Raw genomic sequence first — 11,558 nt, forward strand, 5'->3', positions numbered from 1 at the left:
TGGTGACACGGAAGAGGAACCAGAAAAAGAAAGAACATCCACAGAAAGATTCCACTCATGAAAAGATAAAAGACAGATAAACCTCAATTGTATTTGTAGGGAAGCACCATCGGTGGTTGGAGAGGGCAATAGCATCCCGCTCCAGTACTCTTGCCTGGAAAATCCCATGGATGGAGGAACCTGGTGGGCTGCAGTCCATGGGGTCACTGAGGGTCAGACACGACTGAGCGACTTCACTTTCACTTTTCACTTTCATGCATTGGAGAAGGAAATGGCAACCCACTCCAGTGTTCTTGCCTGGAGAATCCCAGGGACAGGGGAGCCTGGTGGGCTGCCGTCTATGGGGTTGCACAGAGTCGGACACGACTGAAGTGACTTAGCAAACCATAGGTGGTAGAATTATGAAAAAAGAACAAGGAACAGAAAATCTAACAAGTCAGGAAGTCTAGAGGAAGGGAGGTAACTGTGATGGAGGAGAGGCCCCTGGGAGGTCCGGGGCCTCCAGACGGGTTTTATGTCTTGACCTGGGTGAGGCCGCATGTGGCTCACTGAACGATTATCTTTTACTCTGTAAACATTGGCTTCCCTGGTGGCTCAGTCGGTAAAAAAAAAAAAAAATCTGCCTGCAATGTGGGAGACCTGGGTTCAATCCCTGGATTGGGAAGATCCCCTGCAGGAGGGCATGACAACCCACTCCAGTATTCTTGCCTGGAGAATCCCCAAGGACAGAGGAGCCTGGTGGGCTACAGTCCACAGGGCCGCAAAGAGTCAGACACGACTGAGCATGGCATGGGTGGGGTAGCATGTGGCTCACCAAACAATTATTTTTTACTTTGTAAACATGTCCTGTGCTCTCCTTTGTATATATGATATATCCCATAATGAAGATATGAGAAAGAAGCAATAGAAGCTGTGCTAAATAATACTTTTAAAAAATTGGATGGACATAAGATTACCCATGGAGAGTGAAAATCTGCACCCTCTTACTCTCCTCTTCCCCCATTATTTTCAGTCCCTGGAACTAAATACAGTAAATACCATTGTGGGCTGACCATCAGTCATCCAGAAAGAATCTGTTTTCCGCATTTTGCATTAATACATGTATGTAAAGCCTTTTCGATGAGTTAACTTGCTTTCCTAAATGAATCACAGCAGACGCACTGTCCTGTGAGCTTTGATTTCACAAATCAAAGAATGAAAAATACAGAGTGGAGAATGTCCTGGATGCTTTCCCAGGGTGCACCTCGCTCTGCCTCATCCTCTCGGCCCCTGGGCCCTTCACTGTCAGCGTGACCACCACTTGCTTTCACAGGCCCCAGCGTGCAGACACTCAGGAGGCTTCCAGTTCTTCCCCACTGCAATTTTAAAGTCACACAAGTGACTTGACATACAAATGTCTTAACTAATTTTCAAAAGATTTCTCATTCCTAAGTATTTGGTCTCATTGGGCAGGGGGGGTGGTGCATTGGAAAATTCCTGCACTTGCAGAAGATACGCAGTCTCTCCATGCTGCCACTTTAAAGGGATTCGTTCTCTGTTCTCAGAGGAATTAGGAATTAGCAACATCTGGAACTTCAAAAATTAGACCCAGAGAGTCAGCTATGTAAAAGCAGCTCTGGTCACCTGTGTGAAAAGGGTGGATCAGAACCTTCCCAAAGTCTCCTAGAAAAGGGGTAACTGTATCATGTGTGTGTGAGTGTGTATGTGTGTGTGTTTATGTGTGTGTGTGTGCCTGTGCATGTGTACGTGTGTATATGTTCATGTGTATATATGTGTGTGAGTGTATATGAGTATGTGTGTTTATGTGTGTGTGCGTCAGTATGATTATGTGTGTGTCCATGTGCACGCGTATGTGTTCCTGTGAGTGTATGTGTGTGAGCGTGTATACGTATGTGTGTCTGTGTGTGTGTGACCCTATGACACCCGAACGCTGGTTTTGCAGGGAGACGACATCTTCGACAACAAGACAACAACAGTCAATATAAATCCAATTGGCCGTAATGACTGGATCTCTCTCCCCTTCAGACACGGTGACTGTGATTGCTCAGATGCCTTTTAGTTACGGACAAGTTTCTGAACAAAATAATTAGGTTTGGGGCTTTGCAGTCTGCCCTATTGGACTATTGATTATCCACTAAAATCTCCTGCCCTGCGGACACCCGGGTGTGCAGTCAGCATAGCAAGTGGGCGAAGACAGATCTGGGCAGGGGTGAGGGGGTGGGGGCAGAAGCCGTCACACAGCTGCACCCCAAGTCGCTCCCAGCTTCCTCTGTGGCCGAGGACCATCCGTGGACACCCACCTGTCGGCCCCTCCAGTGTCACTCATCAGCCGTCCCCGAACCACGAAGGCCCAGGAAGCAGCGTTCCAGCTCTCACGGCTGTGTGACCTCGGGCAGGGCTCTGTCTGTCTCTGAGTCTGCTTTCCCACGTGGAAAGGCAGCCATTAGACTCAACAACCTCTGGGCGCTGATATTCTAGCTCCGCACTATCCAGTAGAAATGTAACATCAGCCACAAACACCAGTCGCATGGATCATTTCACATCCAGCAGCCATGTTTAAAAAAGTAAAAAGCAAGAGGTGAAATTAGTTTTTAATAACATATTTTATTTAGGCCAATTCTAAGTATCTAAGATACTAAGATCTAAGATATAAAGATCTTATCTAAGTCTCTAAGATATTACTGTTTCAGCATATAAGCATAATAAACATTAATGAATTCCTTACATTTTTTTCATACTAAGTCTTTGAAATTCAGTGTGTATTTTATACTTAACAGCACAGCTCACTTTGGCCTCTGGCATTTTGAGTGCTCCATGGCCATGGGTGGTGAATGGCTACTGGACTGGACAGCTCAGGTGTCCTTGGTCTGTTCCTTGTCTATACAGATGAAGACACTGAAGCAGGCTGACTGGGACAGATGGCTCTGGCCCCAGGCTCCTGCCTGCGATCTGATGCTGGTTGCAGGATTTACTCTTTACAGTTCACTGTACGAGCCACTCTGGGGGACGCAGAGGAGGAAGGCATCCCTTTGCCATCAAGGAGCTATTAATCCAGTTGGAGAAAAGAAAAAGAATGAGCCCAGAGGTACCTACTGGGGACCAGTGCTGGCTGGTAAAATTTTAGGGGGAACAGGCTATTAGGGCTTCATGCTCTCTTAGAGGTAGAGACCCAGGGCAGCTGTGGGTCATCCCAGACTTGACTTCATGTGAACAGAGGACTTGAGTTGGGAACCCAGGGTAGGAAAAAGATTCGAAAACTCAGAGAGATGTGGAAAATATGAAGAATGTCCATTGCTGGGGAATTGAGGGGGCCAGGGTGATTAGAGTGTGGTGGGGTGGATTGTGGACAACCTTGAAACATAGATGCTGGGAAAGATTGAAGGCAGGAGGAGAAGGGGACAACAGAGGATGAGAAGGTTGGATGGCATCACCGACTTGATGGACATGAGTTTGAGCAAGCACCAGGAGTTGGTGATGGACAGGGAAGCCTGGCATGCTGCAGTCCATGGGGTCACAAAGAGTCGGACACAGCTGAGTGACTGAATTTAAAACACAGAAGTGCTTAGACAGGAGTATAGGGAGTCACCTTTGGCTCTTGAGCTGGGGAAGGGTTCGCTGGAAGCGGTGGTTCAGTGAGATCTGCTCAGTCACTGATGGATTGGAGGCAGCACCTGGTGCCAGGGAGCGGGTGAGGGGACCGCTGGAGCAGGAGGTGGTGACGGGAGTTGGGGGTAAGAGGAGCCATCTACAGAATGAGAGGATGCCAGTCCCCTGGGTCTTCAGCTTTGATGGTGAAACCGTGACAGTGTGATGACATCTGGGCATTTTGTTTCCTCCTGGGCTCCCCTTCCTAAGGGCAGGAGGGTCATACTATGTGGGTGGTCCTGCTTAAGCAAAGAGTCAGTCAGGAAGAAACAGAGGTTGGGGTGTTGGGAGTGGGTTGGCTGCAGGTAACTGCTGGGGAGGGAGGGGGCATGAAGGAATCAATTACTTGAGGCTTTAAGAAGCAGAGACAGCAATTCCTTGCTTGGGTGCTTAGTTGCTCAGGCATGTCCGACTCTTTGCGACCCCAAGGACTATAGCCTGTCAGGCTTCTCTGTCCATGGAATTCTCCAGGCAAGAATATTGGAGTGGGTAGCCATTCCCTTCTCCAGGGGAGCTTCCCAACTCAAGGATCAAACCTGGGTCTCTTGCATTGCAGGCAGATTCTTTACCATCTGAGCCACTAAGCCTTGGCATCATAGATTGAGCAGAGTTTTAGTGAGTGGATCATGGCATCTGGTCCCATCACTTCATGGCAAATAGATGGGGAAACAGTGGCTGACTTTATTTTTCTGGGCTCCAAAATCACTGCAGATGGTGATTGCAGCCATGAAATTAAAAGACGCTTACTCCTTGGAAGGGAAGTTATGATCAACCTAGACAGTATATTAAAAAGCAGAGACATTACTTTGCCAACAAAGTCTGTCTAGTCAAGGCTATGGTTTTTCCAGTAGTTATGTGAGAGTTGGACTATAAAGAAAGCTGAGCACCGAAGAATAGATGCTTTTGAACTGTGGTGTTGGAGAAGACTCTTGAGAGTCCCTTGGACTGCAAGGAGATCCAACCAGTCCATCCTAAAGGAAATCAGTCCTGAATATTCATTGGAAGGACTGATGTTGAAGCTGAAACTCCAATACTTTGGCCACCTGATGCGAAGAGCTGACTTCATTTGAAAAGACCTTGATGCTGGGAAAGATTGAAGGCAGGAGGAGATGGAGACAACAGAGGATGAGATGGTTGGATAGCATCACTGACTCAATGGACATGAGTTTGAGTAAACCCCTGGAGTTGGTGATGGACAGGGAGGCCTGGCGTGCTGCAGTCCATGGGGTCGCAAAGAGTCGGACATGACTGAGAGATTGAACTGAGCTTTAGTGAGTTGGTGGAATGATAGGAAAAAGGTTTTTCAACCCCAACCAGCTAAGAGGGGTCGGGGCTTGGGCAGGTAGGAGACGGGTGGTGGAGGGACATCACTCTTGCAATGGCCTATGAGCCGGAAGGGGTGTAGCAGCTTGTTCCTGTTTCTAGACAGCCTGGGAGAACAGAGGTCAATTCCATGAGTCACCCTCAGAGGGCGCTCACTGCCAAAGTGATCTCCAAGCCTGAGTCAACCACTGCATTTATGGATACTTAACTGTGCCAGGCAGCATGAGGCTCTAGGGGGAAGACGTGGGAGCAAGACCGCAGCGGCCTTGCCCTGGCCTCCGATTGTGTGAAGGAGGGATGGAGAAGTCAGACATTAATCACAATCTCACAGTCACAGATTATAATTGAGAAATGGCAGGAATCAATCAATATCAGATCAGTCATTCAGTTGTGTCCGACTCTTTGCGACCCCATGAATTGCAGCACACCAGGCCTCCCTGTCCATCACCAACTCCGGGAGTTCACTGAGACTCACGTCCATTGAGTCAGTGATGCCATCCAGCCATCTCATCCTCTGTCGTCCCCATCTTCTCTTGCCCCCAATCCCTCCCAGCATCAGAGTCTTTTCCAATGAGTCAACTCTTTGCATGAGGTGGCCAAAGTTCTGGAGTTTCAGCTTTAGCATCATTCCTTCCAAAGAAATCCCAGGGCTGATCTCCTTCAGAATGGAATGGTTGGATCTCCTTGCAGTCCAAGGGACTCTCAAGAGTCTTCTCCAACACCACAGTTCAAAAGCATCAATTCTTTGGTGCTCAGCCTTCTTCACAGTCCAACTCTCACATCCATACATGACCACAGGAAAAACCATAGCCTGTCAAGATGAACCTTTGTTGGCAAAGTAATGTCTCTGCTTTTGAATATGCTATCTAGGTTGGTCATAACTTTCCTTCCAAGGAGTAAGTGTCTTTTAATTTCATGGCTGCAGTCACCGTCTGTAGCGATTTTGGAGCCCAGAAAAATAAAGTCTGACACTGTTTCCACTGTTTCCCCATCTATTTGCCATGAAGTGATGGGACTGGATGCCATGATCTTCGTTTTCTGAATGTTGAGCTTTAAGCCGACTTTTTCACTCTCCACTTTCACTTTCATCAAGAGGCTTTTTAGTTCCTCTTCACTTTCTGCCATAAGGGTGGTGTCATCTGCATATCTGAGGTTATTGATATTTCTCCCAGCAATCTTGATTCCAGCTTGCGTTTCTTCCAGTCTAGCGTTTCTCATGATGTACTCTGCATATAAGTTAAATAAACAGGGTGACAATAGACAGCCTTGACGTACTCCTTTTCCTATTTGGAACCAGTCTGTTGTTCCATGTCCAGTTCTAACTGTTGCTTCCTGACCTGCATACAGATTTCTCAAGAGGCAGATCAGGTGGTCTGGTATTCCCATCTCTTTCAGAATTTTCCACAGTTTACTGTGATCCACACAGTCAAAGGCTTTGGCATAGTCAATAAAGCAGAAATAGATGTTTTTCTGAAACTCTCTTGCTTTTTCGATGATCCAGCGGATGTTGGCAATTTGATCTCTGGTTCCTCTGCCTTTTCTAAAACCAGCTTGAACATCAGGAAATTCATGGTTCACGTATTGCTGAAGCCTGGCTTGGAGAATTTTGAGCATTACTTTACTAGCATGTGAGATGAGTACAATTGTGCGGTAGGTTGAGCATTCTTTGGCATTGCCTTTCTTTGGGATTGGAATAAAAACTGACCTTTTCCAGTCCTGTGGCCACTGCTGAGTTTTCCAAATTTGCTGGCATATTGAGTGCAGCACTTTCACAGCATCATCTTTCAGGATTTGAAAGAGCTCAACTGGAATTCCATCAGCTCCACTAGCTTTGTTCGTAGTGATGCTTTCTAAGGCCCACTGGACTTCAAATTCCAGGATGTCTGGCTCTGTGATTATCTGGGTTGTGAAGATCTTTTTTGTACAGTTCTTCTGTGTATTCTTGCCACCTCTTCTTAATATCTTCTGCTTCTGTTAGGTCCATACCATTTCTGTCCTTTATCGAGCCCATCTTTGCATGAAATGTTCCCTTGGTATCTCTAATTTTCTTGAAGAGATCTCTAGTCTTTCCCAATCTGTTATTTTCCTCTATTTCTTTGCACTGATTGCTGAGGAAGGCTTTGTTATCTGTTCTTGCTATTGTTTGGAACTCTGCATTCAGATGCTTACATCTTTCCTTTTCTCCTTTGCTTTTAGACACAGTAGGTAAGGGATATGGAAACTTGGCAGCAAGTATTAGCTCAACAAAGAAATCCTCAACTAGTTCTATTTTAACAGTTTTAACTCTTTGAGGAGCTCTGCATTGTTAGAATATCTTAAGCTTCCCGTGCCTCTTGTGATTGGGAGGCTGTGAATCTGAACAAACCTGTCAGGCAAGCTAGAAGGTCATCAGAGGGGGTTGAATTGAAACACTCCTATTATGCCCAGGAGACTTATTAACTAGAGTTTTAAGTTGATTTTCTTACAAAGGTGGTCAGGGATAGCCCCCCCATAAATGTCAGAAGAGTTGGTGAAAGTCGTGAAATAGTAAAACAGACAGATTTTGGTTTTGGGGTAGACGCTCAGGCAGGTCCAGGGAGGGTGGCCCTCGAGTCCTGACTCGCCTTTGCATATCAGGCCTCTCCGTATGACCTTTGTCATGGGTGGGAACTCCCGTGCTGGCTCCCAGCAAGAGAAGAACCTCACAGGCAGAAGGAATGGAGTGTACAAAGGCCCTGAGGCAGAGAACCTCAGTGCAAGGAGCCCTCTGTGGCTGAAGGGGGAAAGCAGGGGCCATAAGAAGTGTGGAGGCTGCATGACCCAGGAGGGGTACGGCCTCTGGGTCAGGGTTCCTCTGGCTGCAATGCTAGGACCCCCGTGATACACACAGACATCTGATGCCACGTGAGAGCCCTGCTAATTAGAAGGGAATCTGATCTTATGTCAGCGGCAGGAACAATGTGGTAAATGAGGATGGAGGAGTGGTCGAGGCCAGAGAAGGCACTTCCTGTTGGGCCACATCGAAGATGTTTGACATTATCCCAAGTGCAAGGCCATTGAGGGTTTAGAGAGGGAGTGGTATCACCATTCTGGTGTTTTGGAGCTCTCTAGAACAGGTGAGGAGGGTGAACTGCAGGAGGCCTGGGTGACCGTCAGTGTAGCCACTGGAGATGATTGCAAAAGTCCAGGTGACAGTGGACGATCAAGGCTTACAGCTGATGAAATGCTGCCCTTCACAGCTGCCTGGCTCCTCTGCAGCCTCTGATTACAGCAAATGTCCTCAGACAGGTTAGTGATTCTATTAAAGTGGCCAAACCTGGAGACCCACGTTTTACAGATAATGCTGCATGAAGCCAGTTAATTCAGTGATTGAATTATTAAGTTAGAGCATCTATGACTTAATTTCATTGGCCGTCAGCAAGGCCTCCTTCAAGTAAATTGACATTTGCTTTGCCATTCTGTCTTAAAACCAGAACAGTAGATCTGGTTAAACTTTATACAGAAAATGTGCCTTTGCAGTATGCAGAAGAACTCAGAAAAGAATGAAAATAAAATGCATGTTTTTCCTACTTGAATTCTCAGTCTTTATATACGTGGTCAACAACAGATGGAGCTGGCTTCAAGAAGGAAGAAAGCTCCCTGAATGAGACCGATCTTGGCCGAGACCTTCCAAGAGCGCTTGAAAAGAATGTGAAGTCATTTGTTCAGCGTAAATAAATATCAATTAAACCAAGGTGGTTGATGGCGTGGTTTTGATCTTCTACGTCTGCTGATTTTTTGGTCTAGGTGTTCAGATTCCCTAGTTTGGATTGTGAAATTGTCTTTTTCTCTTATTTAATTCTCTCTGGTTTTGTTTCATACATTTTGAAGTTCTCCTCGGGTGTATACACATTGAGTCTTATGTCTTCTACTGAATTGATTGCTTTTACCATGATATTAATGTAGTCATTTCAGCACTCTTATGCTTACAGTTTGCATGCTGTATTTTTTTTTCATCCATTTGCTTTCCACCTACCTGTGTCTATATTTAAATGGTCTCCTACAGACATCATAGAGGCGGGACTATTTAAAAAAAAAATCTATTCTGACAATTTTCTTTTAATTGTGTGTTCCCCATACACAATGTGGAGAAGGAAATGGCAACCCACTCCAGTGTTCTTGCCTGGAGAATCCCAGGGACAGGGGAGCCTAGTAGGCTGCCATCTATGGGGTCGCACAAAGTTGGACACGATTGAAGTGACTTAGCAGCATACACAATGTAATTGTTAATATAGCTAGATTTCAATCTCACTTTAAAATTTTTTATTTCTTTATTGACTTATTTTTGGCTGTGCTGGGTCTCTGTTGCTGCAGGAGCTTTTCTCTAGTTGCAGCAAGCAGGGGGCTACTCTCTCGTGGTATGTGGGCTTCTCACTGTGGTGGCTTATCTTGTTTCAGAACATTGGCTCCAGGGTGCCTGGGCTTCAGCAGTTGTGACTCCCAGACTCTAGGGCGCAGGCTCAATGGTTGTGTTGCACAGGCTTAGTTGCTCTGTGACATGTAGATTCTTCCTGGATAAAAGAGCCACCAGGGAAGCCCTCCATCTATCATCTTATTTTTTGTTTTCTACTTGACTCCTCTAGGTTTTTTTTGTTTGTTTGTTTGTTTGATTTCTTTCTTTTTTTTTTTTTTCCTTGCTCATCTGTTCCTCCTTCCTACCTTTTACAAGTATTTGAATACTTTACGGAATTCCATTAATTTTCCTGTTAGCTATTTATTCTCCTTTTTATTACTTTTACAGGTGTTGTGCTAGAGATTACAATACACATTCTTGACTTCTTACAGTCCATTGACAGTGAATAATATACCACTTCACATAAAATACAGATATCTGGCTGCTTGATATCGCCACAACCACCCTCATCCTCTAAGTTGTAGTTGTTTTAAGTAGTACATCTACTCGTCACCAATTCCTCAATTGTTACAGTTTTAAATGTTATAAATTTAAACAGTTAAAGACTTATTTATAAAGAGGGAAAAGGCAAAACAAAACAAGACCAAAACACCAGCTGTATCTTTTGCATTTAGCCAGACAGCTTACTCTTTCCCATGTTCTCTGCTCTTTCCTGGACCTGGATTTCCATCTGCTCTCACTCCCCGTCAGTCTGAGTTAGGATGGAGTGCAGCCCTGCCTGCCCTGGGAGATAAAGCCCATGAGCAGCCTGTGTGTTCAGAGCAGCTAACTCTGTACTGAAAGGCTTCAACGTCTCTAGGCGCCCCTTTGTGGGCAACCATGTGTGCAGAGAGTTGAGCTGATCATCTGTCTCATCTTTGATCATACTATCATCAGTGGTCCTTGTAAGGCCCATTCCTTGGTTTATTTACACTTTTTTCCCCAACATCCCAGATGCTCACTCCTGGTCCCCTCCCCTATGAAGGCACCCACTCTGAAGAACTTAATACGGACACTCGAATAGGAATGAAGCCTCTAAAATTAGTGCTGCTCTGTGTGCTCTTACAACATGGAATCTTACTTTAGAGCCTGCTCGCCTCCTGCAGCCTTTACACTCAAGGCTTAGTAGAATCTGTGCACAGACACGTGGGTAATCCCACATCCATGGCACTCCATTCTGAGCATCCTCCACATTTCAACTATTTATTCCCTAGTGATGGAGACCGAGGTTGCCTCAAACTCCCTACTGCAACCAACACTGTAATGCCTTCCCTTGTTCTTCCCCTCTTGGCATTTCCCTGAGATGTGGACTTGATCAGAGGGTGCACAGTGACTTAATTCCACCAAGCTCTCTGGAAAGGCTGCCCCAGTCCCCACAGCACCCCCAAGGAAAGGGTCCCTATTTCCTTACATCTTCACCAACATCGGCATTTACCCAGCTTCCTAGTTGTTGCCAGTCTGATGGGTATAGCGCTGCCTCTTCCTCCCATTATAATTGGCATTTCTCTGATCACTAGTGTGTCTGAGCATCTCTTCATGAGTTTGGGAGCCACTGGGGCTCCCTCTTCTAGGAACAGCCTGCTTCACCCTGTGCCTGGCTCTCCACTGGGTACTCCACTCCTTATTCTGCCCATACATTAACCAGTGTATTGGGTTTTGCTGGCCCATGAACCATTTTGTCTCTTCAAGATGCCATTGTTCATCTCTGCTCTGATCCCTTGGCTGCATGTCACAGCTTAATGCCCAGGTCATAAATCTGTTTTCCTTATTTCCAAGGTCTCTGGTGGGGGGAGTGCCTGAGGATTTTCCCATGGACCACTTACACCTCCCACGTATCAGCACTTTCACTTTTCTGAGGCCAAGAAACCCTTCAAGTGTGAGCCTCTGCTCTGCGCCAGGCACTGTGGCAGGATCATCTCCCTCCATCCCCAAACAGCTCTGCTGGGTCAGTGGCGGGGGGGCTCCTATTATGCTTGAGTGACAGATGCGAAACTGAGGCATGTAAAAGTTTAACAACTCGCTCAAATTCACAGAATTGTAAGTGACCCAATCAGAAGCCATCCATAGCTTAAACTCTTGTTAGTGTATCTCCCATAGTGCCTATTTCAAATAACTGCTACGTTCTAGAAAGCTCCATCCCTTATCTTTCCTAAATACTAAAATTTAGTGGGAAAAAAAA

The 11,558-nt window shown here is 46.0% G+C and overlaps 2 long non-coding RNA genes across 2 annotated transcripts; one reads left to right on the plus strand and one right to left on the minus strand.

Moving 5' to 3' along the window:
• Nucleotides 1–1,110: 1,110 nt before the first annotated feature.
• Nucleotides 1,111–10,103, minus strand: LOC129636699 (uncharacterized). Its single transcript, XR_008707083.1, has 3 exons — nt 10,028–10,103; nt 2,301–2,485; nt 1,111–1,355 (listed from the first exon to the last, which is right to left on the minus strand). It is a non-coding gene; the product is annotated as an uncharacterized LOC129636699 (long non-coding RNA).
• On the plus strand, nt 7,640–8,832 carry LOC129636700 (uncharacterized). The gene is made up of 2 exons (XR_008707084.1): nt 7,640–8,235; nt 8,530–8,832. It is a non-coding gene; the product is annotated as an uncharacterized LOC129636700 (long non-coding RNA).
• Nucleotides 10,104–11,558: the final 1,455 nt, after the last annotated feature.

The sequence above is a fragment of the Bubalus kerabau genome, chromosome 22, assembly GCF_029407905.1.
Source record: "Bubalus kerabau isolate K-KA32 ecotype Philippines breed swamp buffalo chromosome 22, PCC_UOA_SB_1v2, whole genome shotgun sequence".
NCBI classification, from domain to species: Eukaryota; Metazoa; Chordata; class Mammalia; order Artiodactyla; family Bovidae; genus Bubalus; species Bubalus kerabau.